Here is an 11,246-nt window from a genome sequence, read left to right as displayed (position 1 = left end):
CGTTTCAATCCAAAGCCTCCCCTACAGCATGGGCTTTCAGAACCGCCCTTTACAATAAGGCTTCTCTGCGGTCTAATAACGATATAACTCAATTCATACTCAGCCTTTTCCCACTGGGCTCAAAAATTATTACCCAGAGAACTGGCAGTATCTCTCAACCACCACAATGGTGTTGGTCTTTCAGAAACTGGGCTATGAAACAAACTGGATTTGTTCAGTTGCTTATCATTAAATTTTGCAAAGCCTTTTCTACATCTTCTCCTGCTCTGTACAAAGATGTCGCAAGTTTGCACATCCCAGGTATTTCTAAACATGCCAGAGGTTTATCTGAGCTGATTATGCTTTGTGAATAGCTAACTCGGACTATATAAACAACTGAAAGCTTAGGCTTTAAGAAGATTTTTGTCTAGCAATTTATATCAGATCCATCAGTAGGGATGATAGTGCTAAAATTCTTGACAGTGTTTGGTAGTCTAGTAACAACAGAAGAATTAAAAAATCTGGTTATTCAGTCAGGATTCCTAGCATTGTTTACAACACAAAGGGACTTATGTATACATTAATTACATTCAACTTTAAAAATTTAAACCCATGGCATTGCAGGAAAGATTTATAATGCAAATGACCAAGGCAAAAAGACTGTTAGGAGAAGGCAGAAAATTAATTACAAAGACTTACGCAGTTAATAATGGCTTTGCACATAATACTATCATGTTACTTTTTCATAAGTTAAAGCTGGAAACTGATTGTAATTATTAGGGAGGCCTCAGCTCTGCTGATTTCGTTAGACGTCTGGCAAATGCACTTTTACAGGTTAATGAAAGGAGCAAATTACTCAGTTTCACATTATAAATAAAAATCTGGCACTTTCTAATGCAGAATGAACTCCTCTAACAGAGCCTTTGTCATGAAGCAATCTCCCCTACTAAGAGGACACCCCAAAATCGCTCTATGTGCATAGAGTACATGTTGACTCTCCCTTGGTTAAGCAATTGGTTTTTGTCACTCTCCAGAAGGGTCTGTTAAGACAGTGACTCCCACATTGTCCCTATAGGCACCAGGAATAATTCTAAAGATTGTTTCCCCTTTGGAGTCAGACTAGTAATGGTTCAAGTAAGAAAAGAGGGACTTGAAGCAAGCTGTAAGAGGGGCAGAATATAAACGTTTGTTTAAATAAACATAACTAGTGTCACTTGGATGCTGCAGATTGCAGGAGATGGTACAAAAAAAGAGGAGAGAGTTTATGTATCAGTAGTGTAAACAACAGTCAGAAAGTCATCATCAAAATAAACCACTTTGTGCTTTATGATCCTCTCCAGTCCAGCCTTTCTCCATTCAGAAGACAGGGCCTCTTGCTAGAAGGTGCAAGGCTGCAAATCCCCTCAGAGGACCTTTGAGCTAAATGCAACAGCTAAGATGCTGCCTAAAGCAGACACCCAACGCTGACCACGGCCACCCTGCCCTTGAGCTAAGCCATGGCCTCCCCATCACCCACCATCTCAAGGATGGTTCATCCTTGAGCATCACAAGAGGGTGCCCCACCAGTCCACTTACTGTGAGTTGCCCACCTACCACCTTTGCTTTCACTTCATGTGCTTGAGAAACTGCAGCATATAGAGGTCCCACCTCTCCCATCTCAGTCTGCCTCTCTGCCTCATGCTCTGCAGCTACTACCCCCCAAAAAATCCAACAGTTTCCCCCTCACCCAAACACTGGTACAGAGAGTTCATGTTCCCCATTTATACTGACCTCTCCAAAAGGCTCAGTTCTTTTCCAAGATCAAAACATACATTTCATGTACACATGTAAATTTTCTTTAGGGCTGCTCTGTTCCCTTGAGTTAGGTTGGGCAACTTATCTATGTACTGACTCAGGTCCTTATTTTGGTTTTCCATTTTCTAGGCTGTGAAATCCCCAAGGAAGGGATTATTGTGATATTTGCACCTCATAACAGTGTTGTGAAAATTACAAGTGCTTAATAAATACACAGCAACATCCACATATATCTGACAACCCAAACAAAAGAACCAAGATGGAAATGTTGCTTCTAACAAGCAAGTGAGAAATAGTAGAGCAGAGCGTTGCATTTCCCATGCTCTATCCCCTGTGTATCTCCAAGCTTACTTTGGCAGAGAAGTACTACATTTTAGGGGTTCTTTGCTGGCACTAGCAGGTTTTAAATGAATATAAAATGAGTGAAAAATATTCCACATTTTAATAGTATGTGGCACTGTACTGAGATATAAAATTTGAAGAGACATCTTGTCAACGGTATTGGACGTAAATCTAAAGGTATCTCATCTAAGAGAGTATGGTATTTCCACAAGTCAAGAATTAAAACATATATAAATCTATTCTAAACATTCAGTTCACCCCTTTGATTTCAAGAGTCCAGATTTCCCAAAACAAAGAAATTCTGCAAGATCTGTTTTGTGTACACCAGTGGAAGCAACACATCTGTTAATGCCAAGAGGTTTAGTTAAGCACATTCAGAACAGATTTGCTGCACAATGTTAGTGGCACTGAACCTGAAAGCAATCGTTAGAGAAGGAATTTATTCTTGTGCTAACCCCAAGCAAGAGTCTCCATCCAGCCAATTTAATATCAACAGCAGTAATTTCAACAATATGATATTTAACCACAATCCTAAAATGGCTCAGTCTGGAAGCAACGCAGTATCAGTGCTTGAAAGAATGCATCCCCAGCAACATCTGAAGAGGGAGGAAAGATTCAAGGCCACAGTAGCTTTTTCATGGGGTTGCGTACACAGCTTTTGCTTGAACTTTTTCTTAATTGAGGTTGCAAAAGAGTATGCTGAGGAATTAATCCACATACCGTTTGTGTTGGTAGCAAAGTCTTTAGGGGACATTACCAAGGACAAGTTCTTTGCTCTGGGAGAGTCTGGATACAGTGCTACACCACAACCTGTGTATATGCCAAGGGACGCTCAGGTACCCATCAACCCTTTACAGCTTTTACAGCAGTGAACCGCTAAATGCATCATCAAAGGAGATCACAAGGCCCACAGATTAACCCTTTTTTCCTTCTGTAATTCCTTCATTTGCTCCCCTCCTCTCTCCTCCAGAAAATTCCCCCTCCCCAGAGACACATTCCCTTCCACTCCTGCTCCCTTGAAAATGTCCAACAACAGAGGATATTTTCTTTTTGCTGTTGTGGCCCTCTAAGCAACCTCGGCTCAGGGAAGCCCAGACTGCAGTCCCTAAGCCAGATGCAGTTTTTCATGACAAATCATTTGGCCTTGAAAACTTTCTTGTGGCTTTTGGGAGGGAGGATGTCAGTTCAAAAAAGTTCAAATTCTGACCCACATTGACAATGCCTTTATGAGACTTTCCCTATGAATCCTAACCTTGTGTCAATGTATTCATTGTGTGTCTTATCATGCCAGATGATTAGATCTTTCTGCATACACACGCATTAGGTGAAATCCCATTTCCACTAAGATTTAGTATTACAATGAATTTCAATGGCAGAAGTTTGCAATCATTAAGGAAAAGAAGTAGACATACAAGCTGATAGAAACCTCTATTTCTCAGTAGCTGCTGCAAACAAAGCATGCTATGAAACTGTTCCACTGAATAGATTGATAATTATATGACAAATGTAACACCCTGAAATAAAACAGCACCACTGCTTTTGTAACATGTTTTATATGCATACCTTCTCAATAAGTGGGGATGAAATAAATAAAAAAGACCCAGAAAAAACCAAAGAATATTAAAAGCATAGAAAAAACACCCAGAACTTTGCACTAAAGGGATTATTGGTCTGATCTAGTATTGCAGTCTCCATGGTCTTACAAGCCTCAATATTCTCCTCACCATAACACTGAAGAAACACTGTATTTCATATCTGGAATTTCCTTGTAGCGTTCTTTCCCTCCTGAAGTTTATTGTACTTTGGGAAAGGATATTCTCAAGATGCCACAGACAAAAGACATGTAAGAATTCCTGCTGATAGCTCCTTGACTAATTGCCATGAATGCATCCAGCATACCAGTGAGGTTTTCTCTCAGTGTCAGCATCTATTTCCCCTCCAAGCCTCAGTAAAATAAGAAAATTTTGCTGCTGAAGGAGACACTTATATCAGCTTTTTATCAGTCCTTCTGTACCACCTGTGGATAACTTAAATGGCTTAAAGTATTCTATTAAATTAAATAGGATAAGTAGACACAAGTTCTTACAAAGGATCAGATGAACTTTAAGGCATTAGGAGAGAAAATAATACCTAATCAATGCTTCTGTAGAGGGTCTCTTGTTCCCTTATCATTTGTAAGAAAACAAACATACTTGTACTGATAGATCATAGACTTACAGCCTCCAGGAGTGGCTGGTTGTGACTCAGCATTCCCATCTATCAGCACAGTGGCCTTGATTTAGCATTATCTAACCTCTGATAACACAAATTAAATATCCCCACTTCTCATTCAAACAAGCAAAGTTGTTATCAGACAACTCACTGTAAGCAAACTGATTTAGGGAAATGCATCACCATGAACAAAGAAGTTACCCACTTGCTGGATGTTTTCAATAACTTCAGTGTCATCTTCTTCAATTAATTACCCTTTACCAGTCTCCGACACTTTTGTCTGAAGCAAAAGGGTTACTGTACTGTAACCGACACAGCTCCTTGCTCTGCACTCATTAAGTCCTTCTCTTAAAATTTCCTTTTTTTTTCCACTTTCTCATGCACATACACACATTGTTGAAGTTTACCACAGCTGATCCTGAGTCAAGAAAACAATGTTCATTTTTATCACAGATTATAGCTGAAATGTAACTAAGCAAGCATGCTCTTCTGATAGGTTGCTTGAGTAAAAAAAAAAAACAACAAAAAACCCAAACCCCAACCCAAATAAAATTACCCCAAACCCCCCATAAACTCATAACTGTTAATTTGAATCATGACAAAGGCATATTTTAACTTTTAACAATTCTTGTCTTCATTTCTTTGCAGTTGCCAGCAAAAGAGGACACTAAATAATGAACAACTTGAGATAAATTTGATTGTGGGACAATTTCAGTACCATGATCTGCAGATCAGAGGAAGGACACTTCAACATAGTAGTGAATAGTTTAGATAAGTTCAGTCACGCCTCATACACTCCTCAAAGAGAAAATGATGAAACTGATAATTTAACAAAGTAAATATAAATGGTTATTTACCTGCATGCTCGCTACGGCTCATCAGGATTGCATTTGCTTCTGTGTCTGATTATTACAAACTTGTATCCAGCCTAAAGAAGTCACAGAGTATTTCTACAGTGCAAATGAGATAGTATGAGTACCAGAACCACTAAAGCTGTGGCTACTCAGAATTCACCTACATTCTTCTGAGAAATGAGCCTGCTGGGAACACCACCCTGTGGCAGTAAGGCTGCTTTGGTACCCACGTTAGCTCAGATATTTCTACCAACCCACTACAGACAGACCAAGGGCTTTGGAGTCATGAGCACCCTTGGTGTAGAAGACACGCATCCTGGGAAGTGTTGGTCCTCTGAGCAGCCCATGCAGAGCTCTACATGTGCCACAAGCTGTCTGGTGAAGAGGATGTCTCCAAAATGCAAGCTAAGCTGTGCTTAGTTTACCCTATGCTGATATAGATAGGCTTGTTTAAAATTATTATTTTTGCAGAAGGTGCAAAAAGCCAAGGAATAGATATAAAATATGTGTCTGTATAAAGTCCACTGTACCCAAATGTCCTGTAAGCTCAGCTTTTCCATGTTTCTTCAAGTTCTGGTAAGAATATTGATGGATATATTGGCTGGATGGAATTGGATGGAATTCCAAGATCACTTTTGATAGATATCTGGGAGGCCTCTGTGCAATATATGCATATAAAAGACTGGAAAGGAGCCCTGCTGTCAAAACTTTGTAGCTCTCCCATTCACCTATAAGTGGAATGGAAAGAATGAGGAAGCCAGTTGCAAAATTTGTCTCAGAAGTCCCACCAAGATTGAGTTATGGGCCCTGGAAGACCCATGATTCTTTTGTAAATATTTTAAACTCTTATCTTTGCAGAAGGCAAAACCAGACCATTTCTGGTGATCTTGTTGGGGGGCCAGACTTCTTCAGCACTGGCAGGCTCAAAATACCTTGGCTCTGTGCTTTGGATAGAGACAGAAGATTTCAGCCAAACTGAAATCCTTTCCTACCTTGCCAGGTAAGCGTTTATAATTGAGCCTTTTCTGCTGCCGGTGAGGATATCTTGAATATTTATGTAAGCTCCTTCTTCCAAAAAAGCCATTCAACATCCATTTTGTGAGATGGAGGGTGCAGAGCCTGGCCCTGCCTCTGAGAGATTAAATCCAGGATTAAGAGAATGATTATAAGAAACTGTAGAGTGCAAATATCAAAGATTGAATAACCAAAATGTCTTAACTGTGTTAGGGCTGTGAAATCCATTTTAGTCAGAGCTTTCTGATTTTCTTGAAGATCTCTGGGTTAGGCTAGTGTGCATATAGGAGCTCGAGTCCCAAATTGGCCCCCGCCATCTCAGAACAGAAGTAATAATATTTTTTGTTTCCTTGATAGTAGACAGGTCTAAAGTAGTGTATTGGGTTTGCATGGCAAGGTTTTGGTAGCTGGGGGGCTATAAGGGTGGCTTCTGTGAGAAGCTGCTAGAAGCTTCCTCCACATCCGATAGAGCAAACACCAGCCAGCTTCAAGATGGACCCACCACTGGCCAAGGCCAAGCCCATCAGCAACAGTGGTAGCATCTCTGGCATAAAATATTTAAGAAGGGGGGGGGGGGGGGGGGGGGGTAATGCTGTGCAACAGCAGCAAGAAGAGAGAAGTGAGAATATGTGAGAGGAGCAACTCTGCAGACACCAAGGTCAGTAAAGAAGGAGGGGGAGGAGGTGCTCCAGGCACCGGAGCAGAGATTCCCCTGTAGCCCGTGGTAAAGACCATGGTGAGGCAGGCTGTCCCCCTGCAGCCCAGGGAGGTCCACGGTGGAGCAGATATCTACCTGCAGCCCAGGGAGGACCCCACGCTGGAGCAGGTGGATGCCCGAAGGAGGCTGTGACCCCATGGGAAGCCCACGCTAGAGCAGGCTCCTGGCAGGACCTGCGGACCCGTGGAGAAAGGAGCCCACGCTGGAGCAGGTTTGCTGGCAGGACTTGTGACCCCACGGGGGACCCACACTGGAGCAATCCCCATTCCCCCATCCTCCTCCGCTGCTTGGGGTGGGCAGGAGGTAGAGAAATCAGGAGTGAAGTTGAACCCAGGAAGAAGGGAGAGGTGTGGGGGGAAGGTGTTTTAAGATTTGGTTTTACTTCTCATTACCCTACTCTGATTTTGACTGGCAATAAATTAAACTAATTTCCCCAAGTCGAGTCTGTTTTGTCTGTGACGGTAATTGCTGAGTGACCTCCCTGTCCTTATCCCAACCCATAAGCCTTTTGTTTTATTTACTCTCCCCCGTCCAGCTGAGGAGGAGGGAGCGATAGAGCAGCTTGGTGGGCACCTGGCACCCAGCCAAGGTCAATCCACTACAAGTAGGAACATTCCTACTGGAATATTGCCTGTATTACCTAGAGTTGATTCATATTTGCCAAAAAACTTCCTGCTCAGATGGCTGGCTAGGTTGTCTTGCCCTCTGGAAAGCCATGTCTTAAAGGGTATCTTCGGGGAACCAATCCTCATTGATGATCTGGAAATTTCAAAGAAATAAACCAGGATCTGGTGCAATGGATTAGGTCTTCTGCAGTCAAAATCATGGTCATGTTGCCACTTGTCGTGATTTAAGCCCAGACGGTAACAAAGCACCACAAAGCCGCTCGCTCACTCCTCCCCTCTCAGCCTTGGTGGGATGAGGAGGAGAAAATATAAAGAAAAGCTCGTGCATCAAGACAAGGACAGGGAGGGATCACTCACCACTTATGGTCATGGGCAAAAGACAGGCTCAACTTGGGTAAGAAACAAAATCAATTTAATTTACTAAAAAAATCAAATCAAAACAAGGATAATGAGAAGTAAAACCAAACCTTAGAACACCTTCCACCCACTCCTCCCTCCTTCCCAGCTCAACTCCACTCTCGGTTTTCTCTACCTTCTCTCCACAGCGGCGCAGGGAGACGGGGAATGGGGGTTGTGGTGACTTCATCACATGTTGTCTCTGCTGCTCCTTTCTCCTCAGGGGGAGGACTCCTCACTCGTCCCCTGCTCCAGCATGGGGTCCCTCACACGGGAGACAGTCCTTCATGAATTTCTCCAACGTGAGTCCTTTCCATGGGCTGCAGTCCTTCACAAACTTCTCCGGCATGGGTCCTTTCAGCGGGCCGCAGTCCTTCAGTCACAGGCTGCTCCAGTGCGGGCTTTCCCATGGAGTCACAGCCATCTTCAGGGGCATCCCCCTGCTCCGGCGTGGGCTCCTCTCTCCCGGGGCTGCAGGTGGGCATCCGCTCCCCCGCTCCCCTCCATGGGCTGGGGGGGGACAGCCTGCCGCCTCACCACGGGCTGTGGGGGCATCCCCTCCTCCCCTGCCTCCTCCTCCCCCTCCTTCCTCACTGACCTTGGTATCTGCAGAGGGTTCCAATTCTGCAGGAGATTCCAATCTCCTCCTCCACTGCAGGTTTCCCCTCTTAAATATGTTATCGCAGAGGCGCTACCACCATCGCTGATGGGCTTGGCCTTGGCCAGAGGCGGGTCCGACTTGGAGCCGGGGAAGGTTCCAGCAGCTTCTCACAGGAGCTGGCCCTGCAGCCCCTCCCCCGCTACCAAAACCCCACCACACAAACCCAAAACACCACTGATCCCTTTTCCCAGATGGTAGAAAGAGTTCTTCATTGGCATGGAAGATAGCAAGACAGACTTGAGAAGATCATGTGAAGAGACAGTTTTTAGCTGGACACCAGACCTTGAGTTTGTGTGCAGTTGTCTGTGCTCCCCATCCCAGAGCAGACCTGTGTCACGGAAATTAAGGAGAGATTAATTTGTCATTTTATAGTGATAGACAAAGAGGATGTGAATTAATATAATCAGGCAAGGCTTATTTGGTAAATACACAATCATCGACCAGCTCCAAATATACTGTTCGGGAGCCTGGCACGCAGAACTACACGCATGCAAGGTGGCGTGGATCCCAGCCAAGCTTGGCAAGATCTGGCTACTGAGGCTGTGTGAACTTGTGAAGTGTTTCACAGGTTTCAGAGGGGACTAAAATTCTTCTTGAGGAGCCAGCTGGCTGGTGATGCAGAGTCAGCACAGACACAGTAAGCATAGTATTTCACATGGTAGTACCAATTTTTCTTTGTTTCGCTATATACCTAACTGAGCAAGGAGGAACTGGTCCAGAGGGATTCCTGACTTTATATTTTGAATGAATTGAAGCACTGGGAGCGATGAACTGAGAGGAAACTCAGAACAACCCTGTGCTTTACAGCATTGGAAGGAGGCAAAAGGAGGACACGCACGGTAGCAGCCCCTGGATGCAAACACATGTTATCTAAGCTATTCCTTTTCTTAAAATCCCAGCTAGCTCAGCACTCAGAGCTCTGAGTTTTCTCTTGATGGGGCCAACTATGACCATGGCTCCTCTCCTCTCACAGAGGCAGAAAAAGATGCAAGGGGACAAGCTGGTAACAGCCCAGTGCTCTCCCCTGCAGAGACCAGCCTTGGACGCATGTGGATGTGCTCAGTCATGTCAACGTCGGCTCTTAGGGTCAAGACGAACTTCATTTGCATTCATACAGACACAGAGATATGGCATTTCTACATCTTGTTTCCCATTTACTCTCATGAGCAGCAGCTTTCAAGCTTAACCCATTTCGTGTCTTCCCACCCCAACAGTGCCTTATTATTTGTGTCCCTTCTGCTCACCAGCGCTTGCTCTCCACTCTTTCATCTGATGCTGTAGGTTTTGATGATTGCACAGCCAGCTTGTCCCAAGTTTTCTTCTCCCACAGGCAAAGTAACTTTAAAATGTTATTTATAATTTTAGGCCACCAAAGATTGTAAAAGAGATATATGGATTTCAGATGAAGCAGTAATAATAAAAAGAATGTCATTGCTCATTTCTTTAAACAAACTACATGAAGCAAATTAGTGTGTTTTTTTTCTTTTGAAACTCTTAACCATCAAAAACAATGATCTCATGGTTCTGAAAACAAAGAGAAGTATTGAGAAATTTATTTTAAAAGGACAAAGACAGATACACTGCAAATAGATTTAAAGGAAAAACAATAGAGGTGGAAGGTACTGGATGGCAGAACTTTAAATTACTTCAAGTGGGAGTTATAAATGTCCTAAATGGCTCAGAGCCTGGCCATCATTGAATGCTGGTGTGGGGAGCCTGCAACGCTTGCATGTGGTGCTTGGCTCTCACCAACATTATCCTGCACTCCCATAAACACTAAGCACACCAAAATAAAAAATAAATTAGTCTAAGTGAATACAAGGAAAAACTTTTCCTACTACAAATAAACAAAATAGGTTGAATAAGATAAAACTGATACAGTTTTATAGCATTAAGGCATTTTGATTTTTTTTTTAAATTCGAAAGCAAACAGAAAATTACTTTATCTTCTCTTCCTTTTTTTTTTTATTTTTATGTTGTTGCATTCTGCTTTTGTTTCTTGCGGTTTTGTTGTTGTTTCTTGGTGAGCTTTTTTCCCCTCAACTCTAAATCAGACCATAACTGACTCTTGGAAAAGCTGTAGTTTTTCCCTCCTGTAGATTTCACCCTCTGTGCTCTTGGGTTTGGGGACAGGGCAGAAGCTGAGGTGCCCAAGTACTGAAATGGAAGAGTTGAACTCAGGTGATGTAAATTGCTGCTTTTATATTATTACCCATGTCAGCACCATTTTAGCCAGGTCCAGAGCAGACAAGTCCACTGCACTGGGGTAGCAGTCTGGGGGCAATGCTCTGCTACCCAAAGATTTTCAAGTGCATCTAAACCCAGAGAAGAAGCTGGGATGGCTCCCAGCACCCACGTAGCAGCTTCCCCAACCACCACCTGCTCCCCCCACCCTGGGGACAGCAACAAGCAGACAAAGCCTTGATTTGCACCATGGATAAGAAAAATAAGGATTCATTTTTTCTTTTGAGATCCTTCTTCTTTTTTTTCCCCTGTAAGCACAGGGCAGCGTGGCTCTGAGGGAAGCACCCTCTGGCAAAAGTCGCGTTTGGCTGGAGGTGAGCATGTTCCAGGGCCAGGAGGAATAACCCACCGGTAGTGGAAGCACTGCTCACGAATAGGGACTCCAACAAAAACGTCAGCCTCAGACT

The sequence above is a fragment of the Haliaeetus leucocephalus genome, unplaced genomic scaffold (assembly GCF_000737465.1).
Source record: "Haliaeetus leucocephalus isolate CR32 unplaced genomic scaffold, Haliaeetus_leucocephalus-4.0 Scaffold1, whole genome shotgun sequence".
Lineage (NCBI taxonomy): Eukaryota > Metazoa > Chordata > Aves > Accipitriformes > Accipitridae > Haliaeetus > Haliaeetus leucocephalus.
Note: the sequence above shows the minus strand (reverse complement) of the source record.